We start from the raw sequence: 24896 nt of genomic DNA on the forward strand, positions 1-24896 counted from the left end.
TAATATCATTTATAGCTCTAATTGAAACAATATGAAATATTATTCATCCAGGAACATTATCAGTTTGATTGGCTGCAAACATAATTTCAGAACACTTATTATAAACACTGTTAGGAAACACGAGACACTCAGTAGCAATAAATTTAATCTCAATATAAATTATTGGTGAAACATTTTTCCTCACTCCCAGAATTAGCAATTGCAATAATTCAAGCGTATATATTTTAAGTTTTATGAGCTCTACATTCTTGATAAGTGTATTAAACTTATGTTAACAAGTCACTCAAAGCACTCATTTCACCTGTATATGGCAGCCCCCCTCGCAGGTAAAGATTGGGATTATATAGACAGTGCCTCTTGGTCGCTAGCAGAGTGTGAATGAAAGAATGCCTCAGTGTGCTAGTTTGTGAAGTTTAACCGTATGTGTAAGAAAACAGAGGAGATGGAGGGTACTCTCAGTGTGATTAATCTGTGGCAAGCAGTCTGATGACACCATCTTGAAGGTATCCAACAATGGCCTCAACTTCGCATCTACTCCTAGGGAAGTGCCTATTTGAAGTTTCACCATTGCAGTGGTGCAAGAAGCCAACACACTTCCACCAAATGTGGCAGAAGAAATCCGCAGAGCGATCACCAAGACGAAACCTCGAAAACAGGAGATTTCCAATGATGAGAGGCTAGCACTAAAGAAACTCCAGGAAGCCAACAGTACCGTGGTTTTGCTAGCAGGCAAAGGGAACTCCACAGATATTGTGTAGCAGACTGATTATGATGAAGAAATTCATCAACTTCTGCAGGACTCAACATACAGACTTGTGGAAAGTGGCACTACAGACAGAGTGGACAAGAAGAGTAGTGCTCTCTTGAAGGCAACAGGCATGCCTGACAAGATCATCAAACTAGTATGATCTACAGCACCAGATCCACCTAGACTGTATGGACTGCCGAAAGCACACAAAAAGAGTAGATTCCACTACGCCCAACGGTCAGCACCATTGGCTCACCAACGTATCGAGCAGCTAAATACCTGAAAAACTGCTGTGCTCATATGTGGGGAGATGTATTCACCGCATTCACAACCCGGAGGACTTCTTGAAAAGTCTCAAGCAACTGCATAATACAGAATCTGATATAATGATCAGTTTTTATGTGGTTTCCCTATTCACGAAGGTGCCACTGGACATGATTTCAGAGAAATTTGATAATGCTCTGATGGGACTGTTCAGGAGTGCAATGACTTCAACATTTTTTTTTTTTTTTTTGTATGTGGTACAATATTACGAGCAGACAGAAGGGGTGCACATGGGCAACCCCATGTCTCTAGTGGTTGCCAATCTGTTCATGGAGGAATTTGAGGAGGAAGCATTAGAGATATAACCTCATGTACTTCTTCGGGCATGTTAATAATCCATTTGTGATTAGAGTTTTTAAAAAATCTTAACTCACTACACCCAGAATACAAATAAAGCTCACCATGGGGCAGGAGAAGGACAGTCAGCTGCCATATCCGGATGTACTGGTCAGAAGAAGAGGAGATGGGTCGTTTGGGCACAGGTTGTATCACAAACGAACATGCAGCGATTTACACCTGAAAGCTAGTAGCTGTTATCACCCAGAGCAGAAGAATAGAGTTTTAAGGATATTGATCCACAAGGCACACATACCGTCAGACCAAGATATTTTGACATCAGAAGCAGAGGATCTACGCTCAGTCTTCTGCAAAAATGAATACATGTAGATGTGGACTGACAAGGCAGCCAGTCCACAGTGACGGGTAGCCGAAAGAAAGGCACGCGTACACACACGCTGACTGGCGTGAAGTCTGGAACAGGATAACTATTGAATGCTAATAAGAAAAGTATGCAGCTCCTCGAATACTTAACTTTATTCTTTGTTGGTTTACAACGTTCTTCTTGAGACATTTATACGATAACTATCAAACTATGTAAGGCTAATGGCGCCTTGCTAGGTCGTAGCCATGGACTTAGCTGAAGGCTATTCTAACTGTCTCTCGGCAAATGAGAGCAAAGGCTTCGTCCGTATAGTCGCTAGCAATGTCGTCGTACAACTGGGGCGAGTGCTCGTCCGTATCTCGAGACCTGCCTTGTGGTGGCGCTCGGTCTGCGATCACACACTGGCGACACGCGGGTCCGACATGTACTAATGGACCGCGGCCGATTTAAGCTACCACCTAGCAAGTGTGGTGTCTGGCGGTGACACCACACATGTTCAAACAGATTAAAGAAGCCATTCTACCAGCCACTCTACCACATGACAAAGAAGAAGAGAAAGATAAAGCAAAGACTGTGGCTTACCAGTCCTACGTAGGAGTCATTTCTGGCAAGATCAGCAGGATTCTCAACAAGCATAACGTAAGTGTGTGTTCTATCCATCTATCAAAATAAGGGGATTACGGGGAAATTTGAAAGATGACCTCAGTTTTTTGAAAACTGGAATTTATAAAATTACCTCGCCCATTTGGTATGTCGAAAATTGGCCAAACAACTAAGACAGTGGACATCAGATGCCAAGAACAGCAGAGGCACACCTGCCTGTGATAGGTAAATCGATCAGTCACTGCCGAGCGCTGTCTGGAACTCCATCATTACATGATATATGAAGAAACGAGGGTCTGGCACAGACCCACGTATACTAGGACAGTGTTATAAGAAAGTCAAAAGAGACAAAGGTGACGGAAAATTTCATGAGTCATGATACTGTGTACCAACTCAGCAAAGCCTGTGATCCTGCAATGCAGCTGCTAAAAACGCAACGGTTTCAGAAGCAAAACTTGACCGAAAGAAGAACTGAGAACGTGGACATGGGGAATGGACATCAGACAGAGAACCAAGAGTACCGCATCAAGAACAGGACGCCAGATCACTGCCTCTCACACCGGACCCTTAACACACGGGACCGTAAGGGTAACGCCGGGTTGTAGCCAGGCGCACTGGACCGAAGACGGAACGTCTCAGGACGATTCTAATGGGAATGGACCGCAGACGCAGCGTCTAGAACCAACAATGGAGGAGCACCGGTCCAAAAACAGAACGCCAGCTCGTGGCCAGGCACATCGAACAAAAAACGGAACATCTCAGGACTTTTGTAGTGCGAACGGAGCTCAGACGGAGCGAATGGAACTGACTGTGAAGGGTTAGTAGGTATAAATACTGGACCCGTTCCAGTCAACTAGCAGTCTCAGGCAGCAAGCGTGTTTGGAACAAATTTTATTGTAATATTTGTATTAACTGAATAGTACAGAACGACATAGCCACATAGTCTAATTGTAGTGTTTCACACTATTACATCAACTGCACTCTAACCAAGTTTCAGGTATACTCTCCTGCTGTTGGTGCTATTAATTAGAACCACTTTCACGTTCATTACGTCACAAGTAAGTCTAAGAACCCGTCTCACAGATAATTATGAAACTCTGTCACATTACTGTACGCTGTCGATGAAAGGTAGCACTCTTCAGTGCTTCTCTTGTGACTGTAGATGCATTTACGCTGTGACCTTGATGCAGCGAGTCAGTTAATATGTGGGGATGCAGGGAGGTCGCTTTAAGCATCTGCTCCGAGGACTATGTATGTTATGCGGCAGACTTATTCTGGGGTAACTCATCATTGAGTAGAAGAGTTTTCATTGCAAAACAACGGGTAATCAGAATAATTGTTGGAGCTCATCCAAGCTCATCCTGCAGACACTTATTTAAAGAGCTAGGGACCTTCACTGTAGCCTCACAATTTATATATTCACTTAAGAAATTTGTTATTAACAATCCGAACGAATTCAGAAGTAATAGCAGCACTAGGAGAAAGGATGATCTTCACTACTTAAGGTTAAATCTAACTTTAGCTGAGAAGGGGGTAAATCATGCTGCCACAAAAGTCTTTGGTCACTTGCCTAATAGCATCAAAAGTCTGACAGATAGCCATATAGCATTTAAAAAGAAATTAAAAGAATTTCTGAATGGCAACTCCTTCTACTCATTAGATGAACTTTTGATATAGTAAGTGGGTAATTTCCCCATCCCCCCCCCAAAAAAAAACTAAAAATATTAAGTGTCATGTAATATTTTGTGTAATGTAATATCTGATATAGACACCTGTTATTAACCTGACACGTTCCACACCATTACGAAGTGTCGTATTCATGATCTATGGAACAAGTACTAATCTAATATTTGTGTGACTGATATTGTATTCAAGATATTACAACTGGTCGCTCTTGTTGAATTTAACATCTCCACATTGATAAGTATACCGAGTGATGGGAGTTCATGTCAGAATGGTCAGGGGTGTGGGCATCCAAAGGAATGTACGAAATAAAAGGGGAGTTTTAAAATCACTATTACACATGTTCTCCCATTTCAGTATACAACTGGGCGCGCCCAGGATAGAAAGGCGATCAACTTCAGGTGTTCAAAAGACGATGTCGTTTTGCAGAAGAGCAGTGCACGAGAGTAAATAGGAAAACCATATCCTGTAGCTAAATGTGATTCATCATCCGTGCTCCTCATTGTTTCAGTCAGCGTGTTTTATGAGGACAAACAGCTTCTGTTGAAGTAAAGATCCTACTCGGCATGTAGGCCACAACAGTGACTGCCTGAATATTACAGACGAAAATTCAAGTGGAAGGAAATTTAGAATAAGGAATAAAAAGTTGCAGTACCTCCCAGACTGGTTAGGAGATCTCTACGTAAGTTTTGTAGTTGTTTCTGTTACATGAAGGTAATTTATTTTCAGTTGATTAGTACCCTCCACGAATATATCTAACATATCTTACCAACAATTATTAATTTTTAAACTGTAGTTGATGTGTAGAGGTTGTGCGCCCTACAGGCCGGCAACCCTTCTTACAGTAATATTACGTGGCGTAACCTTAAAGGGGTTACATCAGCAGACGACAGAGAGCAACTACGAATACTTCGGCGGAGCACCATAAGTGCTTTGGGGTCATGAGCTTAGTGGACAGTCTTACGGAGGCTAGATCTACATCTATATACATCATCCACAAGCCACCGTACGGAGTGCGGCAGAGGGTACCTTGTACTACTAGTACTCATTTCCTTTTCTGTTCCACTCGCAAATTGAACGAACGAAAAAGGACTGTCTGTATAACTCCGTATGAGCCCTAATTTCACGTATCTTATCTTCGTGATCCTTAAGCGAAATTTAGGTTAGTGACAGTAGAATCGTTCTGCAGTCAGCTTCAAATGCCAGTTCTCTAAATTTTCTCATTAGTGTTCTTCGAAACGAACGTCCCCTTTGCTCCAAGAATTCCCATTTGAGTTCCCGAAGAATCTCCGTAATACTTGCATTTTGTTCGAACCTAATGGTAACAAATCCAGCAACCTGCCCTTGAATTGCTTCGATCTCTTCCTTTAATCCGACATGGCTGTGTCAAGCAGGATACTACTAATGCTGCATCTGAAGATTACGGGTTCGTTTTTCCTATTCATCCGCATTAAATTTCTTTTTTCTAGTCTCATAGCTAGCTGCCATCGATCAAACCAACTACAAATTTTGTCTAAACCGTCTTATATCATCCTACAGCCACATTGCCAAATTGCGGGGTACCAACTCTCAGTGTAAACATTCCTATGCAACTTCCCTTGTCAGTGAATGAGCCTTGTACATTCACCACATGAAGGCCATCATACTGGCCCCCTCAAACTCAAGGAGCTCACGTTAGAAACTTGTAAATCCATCATTAGGGCGTTTGTACAGTCTCTACAGTCATTGGCTATATTAAATGACCTATTGCAGGTATTTGTCACCCACCCAACTCATTGGCCCCAAATCCAGCCACGGCCAGCACAGAATTCTGAATTGCCTGCGACTGATCAGCCCATGAGTAATGTGTGTCGCCTGCAGCGGTTGCCCTCAAGCAGAAACTGTTTTATTACCCACGATACCAGTCTCATTGCCACCAAGCTAAATGTTTTTCCCGCAGTAAGACTGGATGCAATGTGGGCGTTTGCCAGTTTTTCCTCAAGATGAATGTAGTTAATGCCCACATGGAACCCCCTTCCCTGGGAACTGAATACGTTCCCAGTGCCTACACGCTTCCGTTACAGGATTTCTCCAGTCACCTGTGTACCTACAGCACCAATACTATCAAGGTGAAAGGACAGTTCATTGGTCACATTCAGTATCGTTCTACTGTATTCATTGAACCAATCTTGGTAGTAAACACTGAAGGAGGCACAAATGTCCTTGGTTTGCACCTGTTTACTGCTCTGTGGTTGAAAGTACATGACTCCACTAACAGTGTTCAGCCGCCAGAAGCTAATTTCTGCTATAAGCGACCTACACGCCAAGTAAGAGTCAGTTTTTGCCTCACCCTATCAATGGCGTCACAGGTTTTGAGCTTCATATCACCCTCCTTCCATTAGCCATGTACAACTTCCTCAAAGCATGGAATGTTCCATTTGCTCTCAGAGATAAGCTACAGTCGAAACTCCAGTACCTGCAAGAGGAAGGCATTCTCACTGCAGTCACTAGTAGTTAGTGGGATACACCCATAGTGGAAAATGGTTCAAATGGCTCTGAGCACTATGAGACTTAACATCTGAGGTCATCAGTCCCCTAGAACTTAGAACTACTTAAACCTGACTAACCTAAGGACATCACAGACTGTAGTGCATAGAACCGCTCGGCCACCACGGCCGGCCCCATAGTGGAAAAGCCGAATGAGTCGCTCCGAATCTGAGGTGACTTCAAGCTCACGATACATGCACAATCAGTCACTGACTCCTGCCCGACCCCAAAAGTGGACGACATTATGGCAAGACCGACAGGAGGCAAGATTTTCGCCAAAACTGATGTGCCCTACTGCGTTCATATCCAAAACTCTCACACAGGTGCAACGTGAGTACAGCTAAATAGAAAAATATACTTTAATGTGTTCTCACTCAATAAATCACACAATTATGTGTATGGCCAGCGTTTCACATAACTGACTTGCCATGAACCTGTGTTACCAATATCCGACCAGTTTGGCTCATGGTCTCCAGAGACAGGAACTGCTTTTGTCTAGCTGCTCACATATATGACGTCAGATATCACATGGCACCTCAACATGCCAACACCAACGTTCTCTCCAGATCACCATTGGGATAGGATAGGGAATTCGATTTGGAACCAGAGGTCTGCCGCCACACGGACACAAACGCGGAAGAAGCTGTAGTCACTCTTCCCTTGGATGCAAAGGTCATCGCCCATCACTCCACGAAAGACCTAATTATCCAAGATTTACTGCATTGGGTGTACTGAGAGTGGTTGACAAATTAGAAGCAGTTGGCTGATCCAGGCATTCTGGCACAGGCACTACGAGTTCTCCACTCTCAATGGGGTCCTTTCGCTGAGAATTGAAAATCTTTACACCCTCGTCATGATCCCATCCGTCTTGTGGCACCGCAACCTTTGCCTCCACATTAGGGACACTGAAGAGTTGTACTGACGAAGAGGCTGGCCAATCGACATGTGTATTGACGAGCTGTCAATGCAGATATTGCCAACATGGCAGTGGCATATGAAACCTGCCAAAGCAAACAGGTAGCAGCTGCTTACAAATATTTCCAGCAGCCAGATTCTTCAGCGCCCTGGCCGTGACTATTTAGACTTTGCAGACTCCTTCCTTGGCTGCTAACGGTTTATCGTGGTCGACGTGGGAACCAGATTCCCGTATGTTTCTCAGATGTCTTCAACGTCCTCGAGACGGATTAGCCAGACTCTGGCACGAATCTTCTCTATAGAAGGGCTCTCAGAAACTGTGGTTATCGACAACGCGCCTCAGTTCACGTCTTCCGAATTTACCTCTTTTTGTTCTTCCAATAACATCGCCCCAGTATACACAGCGCATTTTCTTCGCGCTTCCAATGTATTAGCCGACTGCTTTTTTCGAACGTTCAGATCAAATTAACAAAGTTTCACCGCCGTCATGATTTAAATGAAGCCCTCACCCTATTTTTTAGCGTCTTATCACACCACGTCTCTATTTGGTGACACAGTAGGTGTAACATGTACCTGATTTCTTTCCTGGATTTCGCTTGGCACTGGTCCAAATTCTCCATCCTCATCCTACAAGAGCCCCATCCTCTCATCCACGATCTCGACGCCACTGTTATGCTATCACGTCTTCTATTGACGTCTGGGCTAGACGATCCCCGACAGTGTAACTCGTTTAGGACAGCCTATCGTGGAAGTACGACTACAAGGAAGCTCCATTTGTTGCAAGTACGTAAACCAGGTGTGCCCTAGAAAAACAGCGACGCCTTGTAGCAGTGAATCAGCATGATATTTTTTCCCAGGATCCGACGTTCCCTCTCCCAGAACTCAGGACGCCACAGTGCAACCACAGCAGCTACAGGTTCCACATCCTCTGGCCACTAATGACGACAGTCTGCATCAGTGCAGATATCTACTCCGATGGACATTGAGCTCAGCTTGTGGGGGGTCTCCAGTTTCACCATCGGCCAACGAAGACGCACCAGCTTCCTCAGATATCGAGATATGCTACTCCCTCTCGTCTTTCGGGGGCGACCGGCAGACCTTCTTACAGCAGTTGTGTGACAGGTAGCCTAAACTCGAAGGGGTTACATTAGCAGACGACAGGAAGAAACCACGCTTGCTGCGTAGCCCAGCAGGTGGCAATGCGAAAGCCATCACAGGTCAGTGGACTTGTTTGCTCCTGTTAGCCACGTGACTGCAAAGAGTTCTTCTAGTATCCCTACGTGGTCTGGGTATTTAGCGCCAAGGAAAGTCGCTCCGAGGCGTCTAGGTCGAGCTCCGGGCGAGATGCCAACTGCGCCCACAGTTCCTCAACCAAAGCCTCGATCAGAGCCTACGATAGCTTACTGCACCAGTCACCGCCAACTGACGAAGCCACCAGCCCGTGCCTGCAATATCGACTGGTCTTGGTCGTTGCATTACAGACGTCCAGGGACTTGGTATTGGCCATCAACCTTAGTTTGTCCTACTTCTAGGTGAATACTAACTTCGACTGTTTGATCATTACAGCCTTCAGCCTAAGTTGGACTTTAATAAAATCGGTGCTAGTCCCAAACTATCACAAACTTGAAGCGATTAACTTTTCTCGAAAGAAGGAGTATTTTGGTTCATGCACTTTTCAATAAAACTGTTAAAGATTGTGTATCTGAGCTGTGTTGCCGGCCGGTGTGGCCGAGCGGTTCTAGGTGCTTCAGTCCGGAACCGCGCGACCGCTACGGTCGCAGGTTCGAATCCTGCCTCGGGCATGGGTGTGTGTGATATCCTTAGGTTAGTTAGATTTAAGTAGTTCTAAGTTCTAGGGGACTGATGACCTCAGATATTAAGTCCCATAGTGCTCAGAGCCATTTGAACCATTTGAGCTGTATTCTCACTGCACCCAGCCGCTGCAACACTTAGCAGTAGTTGTAAGATATGCACTGTTTAAGAAACAGTGTATGCTACAGCATTATTGGCGAGAGTAAAACTGTAAAATAAGTTAAAAAAATTTCACCTATATCCAGTGTCGAACTCCCGAATTCGAGTATTCTAACACAGAACTCTAGCCACTGCACTATCTAGTCAGCACAACTATACAAAAAAAAAAGGAACTATCCGAATGGGGTGGGACTCAGCAGAAGTGATGTACACGTGCAAAGAAAAAATGGATGATTTATTTAATAGAAAGAGACTCACAAACTGAGCGAGTCAATAACGCGTTGGTCCACTTCTGGCCCTTATGCAAGCAGTTATTCGACCTGGCACTGTTTGCCAAAGTTATTAGATGTCCTCCTGTGGGATGTCGTTTCCAAATTCTGCCCATCTGGCTCGTTAGCTCGTCACACTCACGAGCTGGTTATGAGGCTCTGTCCATTATGTTTTCAATTGGGAGACAACCAGTGACCTTGCTGTTTGACAAGCACGAGAACTAGCAGTAGAAAGTCTCGTCGTGTGCAGGCGGGCATTATGTTGCTGAAATGTTAAGTCGAGGATGGCTGGTCATGAAGGTCAACGAAACGGGGCGTAGAATATCTTCGACGTGCCGCTGTGCTGTAAGAGTGCCACGGATGACAACCAAGGAGTCCTGCTATGAAAAGAAATGGCACCCCAGAGATCACTCGTGGTTGTCGGGCCGTATGGCGGAGTATCCTACCCCTGTCCAAACACGTCTATGCTGGTCATCGGGGCTTACTTTGAAGCCGGACTCCGATCAATAAGATTCCAGACCGAATGTGTCAGTCATCAGTGCAAACGGCGTTGGTGCTCAGAAATCAGTTATAGTTGGCACAAGGGGCGCCGTAAGCTCAACCCCATTCCTGTGAGTAGTCTGTTGATGGTCATTGTGGTGCACGTCGAATTGATGATAATGACGAGTGCCTCCCTGACGACTTTTCGATCCTCTCGTTCTGTCTTGTATCTAGGTCGACCCTTTCCTTCTTGACGCTGTGTTCGGCTATGGTTCACCCTTTCCTGCCAACTTCGTCGAATAGTGGCGCCGCTCTTACTCAAATGTAGAGCGATTCGCTGATCACTCCAAACGGCTTCTTTGACCTCAACTAAACGTCCTCTCCCAATTACTGACATTTGAATATACTGTCCAAGCGCCTGTTTGTGTGGCATAGTTACTGTCCAACTGAATACAATGAGCGAAATTCGTAAAGACTTTATGCCCTAATATCAATATGTTCTCTATATACTTTCCTTGCCAGCTGCGCTGTGAAACGGCGCTGCAGCGTCACACATTCATCCATCGACAGCCAAAGTTTACAGTTTTCCATTTTCTGGCGACACCTGTATGAATATCAATTGGTGACCAATTTGCATAACTCCTTCGTGATGCTTCGTTTTTTTATCTTCGAATGTAAATCAAGACACTGGTCGGACGTGTGACTACAGTGCAACCGAAGTGTATTTCTCTGACGTCAATTTCCTACCAAAAATACAACGTTATCCAACCATTTCGCTTCATGTCATTCGTAAAATTTGATGCTACTGCTCCTTCCTGGGCTTTAAAAATAAGCCGGTCGGTGTGGCCATGCGGTTCTAGGCGCTACAGTCTGGAACCGCGAGACCGCTACGGTCGCAGGATCGAATCCTGCCTCGGGCATGGATGTGTGTGATGTTCTTAGGTTAGTTAGGTTGAAGTAGTTTACGTTCTAGGGGACTGATGACCTAAGATGTTGAGTCCCATAGTGCTCAGAGGCATTTGAATCATTTTAAAAATAAAATAATGTTGATTGGTTATAGACATTTTTGTTTGTTAGTAGGCAAGGAATAGCACTGTGGCGTCTGAGTGCTCGAATTTGGTACACCTAGTATATGAATCTGAAAAGTACGTGCGAAAATGAAATACACTTTAATGACTCTGTTCTTTCTTTTCTGACAATCTGGAATATGTAGATTTATTTTAAAGTAATCGACAACCCTTGTAACAGTTTTCAACCATCGAAGTATGAATGAATGTAGCTACACTGGCCCTGTAAAGGCAAAAAAAAAAAAAGGTTAGAGCAAAAGAAGGGCTTATTTCAATAGTGGTAGAAGTCCATTACCTCCACTTTTCTGTCTATAATGCTTCTGAAATTAATGAGCCAAACACACAGGTTCATCTCTAGAAAGAAGCCATATACTTGAATATTTCTGGTATCTTAACTGCAGGTTTTTAAGCGCTCATTTAACTTTAGGACTCTGTATCTCAATATGAACAAAAATGGACTTGTACCACTATTGAAATAAGCCCTTCAAATGGTCATACAAAGCTATACAGCAAAAATTTTTCGCCCGCATGTTTTGATGGTGTAGACTTTGATGCCGGATAAAAACTAAAGGCGGATGATGTGTCTAATGCAGCGATCTCGTGACCTGTATCTAAACTGGATGCAGAATTGTGTACAGGCCCAATATCTTTGTACATCATTTCCTCCTCAACTACATCACGTTCAAGTTGTCGACTGCCATGAGTGACAAGAACACAAAAGAAAACACTTTCTTATTTTGTGTCCATATGTTGCTGATTACTAGGTAAAAACAAACAACTGTTAAAAACTAGTGTAAAACTGATGACAGTTCTGCTGTATAATTTTAAATCTGTAGTGTGGTACCAACATTGACAGGCTGATCGGGAAAGGTAGTCTCGTTGATTTCAGTTGCGGTACGCTTTAATCATAGATACTGTCGTGCAAAACAACACCGTGAGATGCAGGAGAAGGCGATGAATTAAATACTACGTTATCCAACCATTTCACTTCATGTAATTCGTAAAATGTGACGCTACTGGTCCTTCCTGGGTTTTCAATATAAAATAATGTTCATTATCGTCGATGATGTTGTTGCGGTAGGAGTATGAAATGTGTGGACAACTGTTTAATGTTTATAGCACAGTGCATCATTCCATTCGGTTCTTGAAAATATTGGTCATCGAAAAGTCTTTAAAATACTCCTAAATATTTGTGTAGGGCTGATTTCAAATTATGCTAGTCATAACTCATGAGAACTGAAGTTCGGTTAATATTTTGATATCCCCAGTAATGCGTGTCGAGTGTAGTAAATCGTAGGACCTATCCGGTGTAACTGATTGTAAATGCAAAGGTGGAAAAGCATGGAACAAATAAGTTAAAGTCAAGACAAGTATACTTAACTATATACGGTTTTGAGGGTAAGAAAAGCAATAGTGCAGAACTGCTAAAAAATATTCAAGATTTGCAACCTGTCTCACTAAAGCTAAATTCTACCAAGTTCCACCCCAGAAACTGAAGCACTGGGCAATTACTCTGAGTTCCAAAACTTTCAGAGGGTGGAGCAAAGGATCGCCCCCAGGGCTAATTTCCTTCAAAAGCTAAAGTAACGTTAGCTGCTCATTACACCCCAAACACCAAATCCCTCCAAAAGTTGACATCCTGAATTTAACATTCTCGCATCAAGTACTTAACAAATGCGTCTAAATGTCCGCCTAAAGTGATACAGAAACCTGACACAAACGCCAAACGCCGCTTGAATAGTGATGCCCCCCAACTCACGTAATGTAATTCATCTCTTTCCTCACCACTAGAATTCTCCAAGCACCATTGTCTTGATTCACCAGACTGGAGAAGTCCGCACCATATAATTACAAAATATTTGTACAATAATACGCAACTTTAATTTCTGAACAAACTGATTCTAAACGCTCTATGTCTATCTAAAATATTCTGTGAGTTAAAGTGATTTGTATCATTTGCATAAAGTACTAAGTTTTGAACAACTGAAAAACGTATTGTCACTTAAGAACGACAATCAGATCCAAATCTGAAAACAGGGGTGTCAACGAAGTGCAACAAATGTAGTACAGAAAGCACGTTTATTACTAACACCAACGTACAGGTAGAAAGGAACTGAACTTCTGAAGAAAGTGCTGCTATTTGTAGAAACATCGCTCATTCCAGAATACACTAAAATTACAAACAAGAAATTTCGAGAACCTCCCAGAAATGGTAAATAGTTAATAACAAATAACTGCTAGTGATTGGGTTTGCATTGGTAGCAACACTCCAGCCATCGACGCTAACCGCCATACCACATTGCATGCAGCATAACTCACCTCAGTATTAATTTTATGGTGACACAAATAACGCGTCTTCCCTACGGGGCGATCTCCCTCTTCCCAGATATGGACTCGCAATTCATATAGCACTTCTTTTTCTCGTACAATTCTCGGTATTAATAATACACATTTAACGTCATCTAATTTTGAGCTTAATTTACATGAAAGCATAGACATTTAATATTTATTCTTATAGCTGCTGTGCGTAATATTGCATTAATTTTGTAGCGTTGCAAAAGTCATTAATCAAATACAGTAATTAGTGATGGCCTACCACTGGTTAACAAATACGCGAATAATACAAGTGAGTATAGCTTTCACTAGTCTATCTGTTGACATGTTGCTGAGTGTCACATAAATCGTAGTGAGAGAATTAATGAATTTCAAAGAGTGGTAGTGAAATACGTCTTTTGTTTGCTTTAGCTCTGGAAACGTTGATCGTATTAAAAAATCTGATTAGCAGTAACTCCATATCAGTTATATCTTTGTTTTGGCTTTCTTATCTACTGAAAATATTTATTCATTTGCGAAATGTCAGTACTAATGAGAACAACATAAAATGGCGCTATACCATTTTTACTGTCACTGTAAGTCTAATGGCCCCACCTTCTCTCTCTTGAAATTGTATGACCTAGTACTGCCACTGAGAGCCAAGTCTAATGCACTCGTCTTTAATTGATCTTGAAGTAATTGCACTTTCAAACGACAATAGCTACTCAGGACAATATATGCAGTTAGTACGGTGAAACTGATTGAACTGATTAATTACTTTCATTTAATTAGTTAGGCAACTGTTTAACTTATTATTATGAATCCTTTTAGTTAAGATATAGATACTTTGTATGGTGTCTGTTTGTAAAAAAGCTTAAACTTGTGGACATAAGAGTTCAATATAAGATAGCCCTGATGAATGATGCCCACTTTGCTGTGAATAATGAACTCCCCCCCCCCCCCTTGAAAAAAGCATTATTCATTGCTTTATAACATATAAATTTCCTATCACAGAAACTAACATGTGATTCTGTAACATTTCCTGTTTTACACCTTAAGAGCAGTGCTAGTGTAAGGAGCATGCTGGGCTCTTGCTTACAATTCAGAACACTTTTCTATGCGAAGCTGAGATCATACGATTTACAAAACATTGCGTGGAACATGGCACCACCACAGCTGAATCCTAAGTTCTTGACATGAACTTACCTTCTGGAACTTATAACAAGTCTACTAGAACACTCCAGGTAATATTTCGCTCTTGAAAAATCTTTAAGTTATTGAATAATTACTATGGAAATAGCGGTGATGGTGATGGCACAGTATCGTAATTAATTTAGACACTGGACTCGCATTCGGAAGGACGACGGTTCAATCCCGCGTCCGGCCATCCTGATTTAGGTTTTCTGTGATTTCCCTAAATCACTCCAGGTAAATGCCGGGATGGTTCCTCTGAAAGGGCACGGCCGACTTCCTTCCCCATCCTTCCCTAATCCGATGAGACCGATGACCACGCTGTCTGGTCTTCCCCAAACCAACCAACCAATTAACTTATTGCACGATATAAGGACACCTAGCTTCATGTATTTCAAAAACTAAGTTCATAAAAAATGTTCTTTTGCACTTAATTTGATGAGGGAACGATGTGTAAATAAATGCAAGAACTTTTGTAAAATGAAATTATTATTTAAAAACACAAAGTACAAATAATTTTACAGGCAACATCATATTTAATATCACAAAAGCTACGTGGCATCCATGGACATAAAAAGACGAAAGGCTTGATCTTCAGAGTATTCGTCAAATTAACGTAATGCAAGAAACCTTTGGTGAGTGGAAAATCTCTTTGCTCAACTGAATTACACCATGTGAAGAAAACGATAACTGCCCCACATTAATGGTAACCGCTAGTCCCCCTTCTCAAATCATGCTGGTTCCATACAGAAGGAATCTCCGTTTCCAATATGGCTCACGAAGCTCGCAATTACAGAAAAATATTATCTTGTTTTCCAGTGTAGAAAAGAAAGAAGTAAGACTGGGTTTAACGTTAACCACGGTCATTAGAGACGGAGTGCAAGCTCGGATGATATCAAGGATGGAGCAGTAAATCGGCAGTGCCTTTCATTGGAACCATTCGGGCATTCCCCTCGAGCTGTATATCGAAATCACGTAAAACCTAAATATGGATGGCCGGTCGCGGGTTTGAGCAGACGTCCTCCAGAACGCTAGTCCAGCATTTCCAGTGTAGACACATGGAGAAATGATATATACAGTTCTCAGCGTAACATTGCATATACAAACCCAATGACACATTCATCCATAATGCTCCTTCCTTCTCGCTTTGTGTCCTTCTCACTTACAAGCCATGCACTCAGTACAGCGGCTTTACATTTCCACTGTCTGAGCTTGTGCTCATCTCAAAGATCTTAGTTAAGACAGTCCAGTGTAGCAGAAGCAGGAGGGGCTGCACTGATAATCGACCAATGTAAACAGGTATTACAGTAAAGATTACTCGCTAGTAACAGACGTATAAATCGCGATACAAGGAAGTTGGCAAATTATAAGAGACAACTTTCAGATTGTCATCTACTTAAGTCTGAACATAGTATGTAATCTGCTACTCACTCTGACAGTTCCAATGTTCCGAAACAGTTCACATTGAAAGAAATAAGTATTCGAAAACAATCTGAACTATTGCAGTGGCTAACCGACATTACTTTCTACCTGCTTATTGTTCTCCAACATCAGCACAGATTGAGGCAGTGCAGTATGCACATCTAAGATAGATGATACTACTTAACATCACACAAACCAACCTGGCAGAACTAGAGTGCTGATTTTATGCATTATATTTGATCAAGCGGGATTATTGCTTTCAGTCGCAAATCAAATAATGCATAAACTTTGAACATACCTTCCTGCATGAACTTGGTAAAAATAGTAACTTATTACACTTGCTTGCAAAGCTGAAAGTATGTGACTGAAAAAATAAGTTAAAGTAAGTGAATTTAGTGAGAAAAGCTAAATACATTCTGTTATAGGAAATGACAGCAGTTACATAAGATTCAAAATGTATGTTTACATTAACTGAGAAACAAAACTAAAAAGAAAGTTTCTTCATTTGTTTGTAACTATAAAACTGTGTTCACATTAGTGTTGCACTTTTATGTGGACTTTCAGACCACAAGTCAGCAACAGTTCTATTCTTAGTAAATCTAAGGATGTGTGCAGCTCTTAGTTGTGTAACTGCATTGTTTTAAATGAAAGCAAACTACTACATTTAGTGTCAACATTAAAAATGAGTGCTCTTAATCACAGCACCATTTGACAGAACATTAATTAAGTAAAAGTTACTACACTTGCTATCAACAAAGGTCATAATCATGTTGGCACAGAATTTTCCCACATCAGCTATGTTAAGAAAGATTATTGATGCACTGTGCAATTTAAGGTTTTTTAATATTTAAATCTGTCCTAAGACGGAGTTAAAAGATAGCTTCTTTAATCAAACTGTGAAGTAGCAATGGTAATCAAATAGTTAATGAAGCAAATATTCAAAATAAGTTACACACACACACACACACAGAGATATATATATATATATATATATATATATATATATATATATGGTGAAGAGGTTAACATGATAGTCTTTAACTAGAAGCACACTGCATTGGTGACTCTCTGTATATTATGCAAAGCTAACCAAAACTCGAAACTTCACCCTATTACATAGATTAACTTTTACAATAATTAGCTCTTGCATTTCATGAACGAAACTGAAGTGTGTGCTCATTTTTAAGGTGCTTATAAATATGATTCCATGTTATACAAATCACATACTGACTGCACATTCTTCTTTCCTACATATGACGAAAAGTTCAGTTATTACTCCACCATCTATACATGATATAACGATGACTTGAGGCTGGATATTATAACATAGACCAAAACACAACCACATTTCATTTGGTCTAATATTCTTCTCGCCTCATAGTGCAAAATACCCGCATATGTATATAGACCACATGACATTGTCCACTTCACTATTACCCTCATACTATCCGTCACTATTAACTGCTTATTACTACCCTGTATTTTAAGATGAGCACTAACCTTCCACACCACCTATGTCACTGAGTGATTTCTTACTCCACAGATATTATGCCCAGCCAACGTGAGATTCTACATAATGTTTTACAGTCATAAGTTCTTTGACACGTTCCTAGACAATTCTCCTGCTACATATTTAAGTTAAAGAAAACACAGTGAAAATTCCACTTTATAATCATTACACGACTTGATAATTACGCTGAAGAGATTTAGAAATTAAAAATTCATGTGTGTGTGTGTGTGTGTGTGTGTGTGTGTGTGTGTGTGTGTGTGCGTACTTTACTTTAGTTATGTAGTTTTTATTTAAAAATCGTGTACATTCGCATCTCGGTATTGTTGTGCTCTGATTGTCACGCTGTTAATACATAGTGTGAAGATGGCTGACGCTGCGTCCTGCTCTGCAGTGAAAAACGCAAGTGGAACACCGTTAAAAAGTGTCGGGAAGCAGATTGTTCTCAATGTTTTTTCACAATTTTACAGAAAAAAATCTGCTTTGAAGTTTTCAGAGAACTTTAATAAATAAAGACATTTCAGGAAACGGGATGCGTAGATAAATAGATAGCGCTGTAGAACCGTTATCTGACGTACAGAACTCACTTTGACCATTTTTTTGTTCAATTTGGAATACTTACGTCTTTTAAATATAAGACACACGAAATATGTGCTAATTAAAATATATATAATCATCACTTTTATGAAAAATGCACGCCTTCTTGTTTCTAATTGTATATTCCACACAATGGTCCAGTTTTCAATGCAAATATGAATTCTTGATTACTGATATTTTATAAAAGACTGTTAATAATGGTTGTTTAAATTACAAAAACATAAGAAATTAAGTTTTTATGGCAAAGATAAAAAAATACTCTTCATTTGGCCTGTGTCCATTGTTTATAACACAGATGTGGTCTTAACTAGCCAGAGTGATAAGCGGTTTAGAAACAAAGAAAACAATAATTTTCATGACGTCGAGCACACCATATATATCCTGCATCTCTATAGTTGCCACCATACCTCTTAATATAAACAATTGTGGCGCCAAGTTAAGGGATTTGCCACGAGAAAAAACAAGACATTTAAACTGTCAGATGTATTCGAACTAATGCTCAAAGCTTTGGCACTTGTCACTACTGAACGCCGGTGGGTTACAGAACGGCACGTCATAAAGGAAGAGGAGAAAATGTGGCACTGGATGACTGATTGATTTTGTTGTGAATCAATTTGTATTCAACGTAGCAGACGGCACTTCCAGTCCTGAAATGTATTTCTCGGTTTCAGAGAGTATCAGACGAATGACTGTAAGTAGTACCTTCAGTGGCTTCGATATTTATCTGTATGGTGAAATTCCCGCGATACGCTTTTAAGTTATACCTAGTGTAGGCAGAAAATTTACCCTGCTTTTAAGTCAGGAATTTTCGTCACTCTCGTTTTTAATTACGACATTATGTTAGCTAAGTAGGAGAGCATATTATGCTTTCCGTCCGGGTCCCTAAGAAGCGTGTGGAATTGCTGGAGCTTTGCCGAATTCTGTTAAAAATTAAATGACATTCGAAGCTATATTGTGTCTCTGCTCGTCTCTTTTTACGATGTAACTGCAACTGCTCACATCACTGCAGCTCAGTTGGGCCAGGTGGTTGGGATGTGCTGTCCAAGTTACACGGGCTGATAACGCTGTTGTCCCGTATTATCGCATCAGTCGATGTGAGCGTAAAGCACAGCATAAAATGTAACCCTGTTATCGTACTTAACCGTCCTTGAGACAGCTTGGCTTCTGCTTCATGTGAAACGAAATCCAATGAGATTCCTGCCAACACAGGTGAACACGGGTTATAATGTTTACATCAGGTTTATTCTTATGATGAACAGAGTATACTTAGTGTTATGTTACACAAGCTATACTATTACTCTGTGTCTGGGCAGTCTGCATACTTCATAATGACCCAACGACACTGCGATGTCACAGCAGCTCTGCTGTCAGAGACGCGAGACAGAATGCAAGGAACACAATGGAGCTTCTGGCACCTGGCATCGACCTCAGTGTGTCAGCTCTGCCAGCAGGTCTGCCGACCTGGCAGCACTGCCAGTGGGACAAAAAGTGTCTTATGGACAGTTCCACACTAGAACTCATGGAGAGCTGCTACACACCACCTGCTGCCCAGCCATATGTAATGTGGAAATTTACCTCAATACCTACTTCGAGACCAGAGAAATGCAGCTACATCCCCTGTTACAGCAAGCCATGCTAATTGGTCTGATACTGTACACCAGATGTAGGACCATTAGTTTAAGAAATAATACAGGTGAACAAATAAGGCAAGTTTCTTACGTTTTTTGTAAGATATATGTAAAGTGAATTTCAGTTTATAATAAAGTACATTTCAAGTAAAAATATAAAAACCACTTATATGAATACCTTAAAGTTACAACAAAAACTGTAAATATCACTGCAAACAACAAATAATGAGCTATTGATCACATAGTTTATGAAAATCTTTTGCTCGGGCAAGATAGCTTTCCTTAAAACAGAGTCCTTTTTTTCAGTTCATTGCAGGATATATCCACTAACTTGTCAAATGGACATACTGGCCTTCACATGAAAATTTAACACTGTACTTTCTTAAATCACTGTAAGATGTGTGGAATAACCCATTTCTATCACAATCAGCAGAGCTGCCGTAACATGTCAGTGTTCTATGGCAGTAGGACCTAATCTGTTAGTGGTGTTTACATTTATGTTTTATTTTTAGCCAATACATATACATATATTCACTTAAGTAAAATTATTATTGATATATATTTTTTACCATTACTTAATCATTATTTTTATTATTACTGTGATGATGATGATGATATAACAGTATTGATGATTGTTATTATTATTAATAATACTACTATGCAGATGTACATTCTCTTAACAGAAATTATTTATATGTAATATATTTTTCACCATTACTTAATCTTTATTTTTATAATTATTATTATGATGATGATAATGATGATAATAATGATTACTGCTATTATTGGAGTTATTATTATTGTTATTATTATTAGTATGCAGATATACAACATTCCAATCAATTACAATATGTAGCAACTAAAAAAATATTACAAACATGATCTGTCATGTAGATAGTGAGTGTAGGTCTAAAGGAAGCAATAAATAAGTAAATAAATGGCCCAGTGGTGTAAGCTGATAAATATGATGAAGTGTTACAGAGTCTTTGCCTCTGGTGGGAAAAGCAAAGCCCGTTTTTTTTAATTTAATAGAAAATGGGATTCGAGATTTTTCGTAAATAATAGGAATTGTCTCTATTTATTATATCGCCTAACGGTTTAATTTCAATCGAAACTATCTATGTGCCATCATACATCTTTTTGTGTCCCTCTGTTACACAGTGCTCCAGCATCACAAATGCTGGACTTCTCAGTGCTAGGTCATTTTTAACTGAGTCAAGGGAAGCTCTGATCCTCTCTGGCGGACGAAACAAACTTCCAATATTATATATTTTTAAAATCCTTCCTATTGCGTCGTTTATGACGCAGCTATGCCTACATTTCAGTACATTTTATGGTTGCGTTCTAGCATTCAGTGTAGGAAGATTCACGACGCTGTAAGGTAGTGAGACACGTACATGTCACACCACGTGACTTTCAATGCCCACACAAAAAAAATACAAGTTCAAGTTAATTTTGACAGTCATTGGTGAAAATTGCAGACCAGTCACAAGAGTGCTCTGGGCGGGCAGGTGCCCAGTTGTTAAGACAGCTCACTCAGAGGCTGTGATGTGTTTCAGAGGAAGCAGTATGCGAATATGTGTGGTCTCAGATTGCTAGAAAGGTGGGTTGAGTAAGAACCGAATCATGCTGGAACCTATCAGACAGCAGGGATGTACCTGCAAGGCTTAAGGGAATGAATACAATTTTCATCATTGTGTTTATTGTTTAAATGTTAATATATGTCTCTAAATGTGCTTCTCACATTACTTATACTGAAAGCTTGATAATAATAATCTCTGTGACTTTCAATGCCCACACAAAAAATGATAGAAGTTTAAGTTAATGTTGACAGTCATTGGTGAAAATTACAGACCAGTCACAAGAGCACTCTGAGCGTGCAGGCGCCCCAGCTGTTAAGACAGCTCACTCGGAGGTTGTGATGCGTTTCGAAGGAGGTAGTACGTGAATACGTGTGTAAAATGTGACGTCGCTTGATGATGGAATAATTTATTAAAACTGCCTCGAATTACAACTGGTGCAAGCTCGTGTTAATTCTGTGTTAATTCTAGGATCAGATGGAGTATTTTGTTGAGTGCGTATTGTGTATTAAACTGGGGATCTAGAAACGACGGAGAGGCTTGGTCCCGCCATAGCCCTCAGTGGTAAACAACCCCACAACTGGTCACAGCTCTCCACCTACCTCACCGCCGCCCCACAACGAACCCAGGGTTATTGTTTGTGTATGCATACGTTGAGACAGTGTTTGCGCAGCAATCGCCGATGTAGTGTAACTGAGACGGAATACGGGGAACCAGCCGAGGTAGATGGAGAACAGCCTTAAAAACCATCCACAGGCTGGTCGACACACCGCACCTCGACACCGATCCGCCAAGCAGATTCGTGCCAGGGACCGACACGCCTTCCCGCTCGGAAAGCAGCGTGTTAGAGCGCGCGGCTAGCTGGGTGGGCATTTTGATGTGACTTACACAGTGCTATAGATATAACTAATATCCGTAAACTTTGCAATGAGTACTGGAACCAGAGTCCGTCTCAGAATCATTTTCTTGATTTTATGATTAAATAAATAGAAATAAAGTCGAGTGGTACCCATATATTCCGTTATTTAATTTTTAATAGCACTGAACTCTTTTGAACTGGCTGCTTCGTTATGCACTGTTTACTGCATGCACTTTAGAGCCTGCAGCCAGTGGAGAAGATACTGATCAAGATGACAGCTACGAGACATCTTCACAAGACGAGAGGTAAGCATGTTGCTTCCAGTCGTGCTAGGGAAAGTGAACACTGTCATTATTTACTGAAATCCACCGTGTTTGTTGATCCTGGCAGATCTTTTTGGTGGTAAGTGTTATATTCTGTATTCTACTGTGCAGCGTATGAGGATTACTTTAAACAGCAGTTAACAGGTTGGTGTTAGAGCTGCACCTTCTTTGAATTGAAGTCAGCTTATAGATATAGCTGCTTGAAGGAAGTCCCTCTAACAAGGGAACCTCCCCATCGCACCCCCCTCAGATTTAGTTATAAGTTGGCACAGTGGATAGGCCTTGAAAAACTGAACACAGATCAATCGAGTAAACAGGAAGAAGTCGTATGGAACTATGAAAAAAATAAGCAAAATATACAAATTGAGTAGTCCGTGAGAAGATAGGCAACACAAGGGTAATGTGAGCTCAGGAGCGCCGTGGTCCCGTGGTTAGCGTGAGCGGCTGCGCACCGAGAGGTCCTTGGTTCAAGTCTTCCCACGAGTGAAAAGTTTAATTTTTTATTTTCAGACAATTATTATCTGTCCGTCCGTCCGTCCGATGCGATCACTTTTTTGGGTGTGATTATCACATCGACAAGAAAACCTAAATCGGGCAAGGTAGAAGAATCTTTTTACCCATTCGCCAAGTGTACAAGTTAGGTGGGTCGACAACATATTCCTGTCATGTGACGCACATGCCGTCACCAGTGTCGTATAGAATATATCAGACGTGTCTTCCTGTGGAGGAATCGGTTGACCTATGACCCTGCGATCAAATGTTTTCGGTTCCCATTGGAGAGGCACGTCCTTTCGTCTACTAATTGCACGGTTTTGCGGTGCGGTCGCAAAACACAGACACTAAACTTATTACAGTGAACAGAGACGTCAATGAACGAACGGACAGATCATAACTTTACGAAAATAAAGAAAGTAAAATTTTCACTCGAGGGAAGACTTGGACCAAGGACCTCTCGTTCCGCAGCTGTTCACGCTAACTACGAGACCACGGCACTCCTGATCTAACATTATCCTTGTATTGCTTATGTTGACCATGGACTACTCAGTCTGTATATTTTGCTTTTTTTTCATAGTTCCACACAACTTCTTCCTGGTTTCTCGATTGATCTGTGTTCAATTTTTCAAGGCCTATCCACTGTGCCAACTTATAATTCAATCTGAGGGGGGTGCGATGGGGAGGTTCCCTTGTAAGTAAGGGATTGCCTTCAGAGGACGTCATGTTTCCAAGTAGAGAAGGAATTAGCATATTTTATCAAAATATAAAAGGTATAAGAGATAAAGTTTGTGATCTGTTTATAGATGTTGACTCTGAAATTATTGGTATATCGGAGCACCACTTAAATAATTTGACAATTCAGGGGCTTTCTTTACCAGGATACAGATTAGTTGGTTGTTTTTCAAGGAGTTCCTTGCAGGGTGGGGGAGTGGCTATGTACGTAAAAAACAGTATTCCATTTGAGTCCATAGACGTATCATGACACTGCACTGAAGAGATAATTGAATGCTGTGCAGGGGCAGTTGAATTTAGTGAAACTAAACTTCTAAATGTTGTTGTTTGAAGGTCGCCTAACTCTGATTTCAGAGCATTTCTGCTCAAGCTAGAGAGGGTTCTTGATTCACTTTGCAGGAAGTACCAGAAATTAGTTACATGTGGTGACTTCAGTACAAATTTTGTATATGATGATGCAAGAAAAAGGATGCTGGTAGATCTCCTAAATTCCTGTGATCTGATACAGACTGTGTTTTTTCCAACTAGGGTGCAGGGTAACAGTAGCATGGCTATAGGCAATATTTTTATTCATTCTTCATTACTAGATGGGCGTCCTGTTAGTAAAAGGGTGAATGGCGTTTCAGATCACGATGCAAAAATTTTAACACTAAAAGGCTTTTTTACCCAAACAAAAGTCATATATAATTACAAACTGTTTAGGAATGTTAATACAACAGCAATAGAGAGCTTTTTAAACCTTGTCAAGGAACAAGAGCAGCAGGATGTTTATAGTGCCAGTAACATAGATGATAAATATAATGCTTTCCTTTACACATTTCTCATGCTCTTTGAGAGTTGCTTTCCATTACAACGTTCTAAATGGGATACTAGCAGTAATATTCAGTCTGGGTGGCTGACTAGTGGGATAAGGATATCATGTAGAACAAACAGGGAATTATCTAAAAATGTTAAAAGTAGTCACAATCAGTCTACAGTAGCCCTTGCAAACAGTGTTGTAAG

The sequence above is a fragment of the Schistocerca piceifrons genome, chromosome X (genome assembly GCF_021461385.2).
Source record: "Schistocerca piceifrons isolate TAMUIC-IGC-003096 chromosome X, iqSchPice1.1, whole genome shotgun sequence".
Taxonomy (NCBI): domain Eukaryota; kingdom Metazoa; phylum Arthropoda; class Insecta; order Orthoptera; family Acrididae; genus Schistocerca; species Schistocerca piceifrons.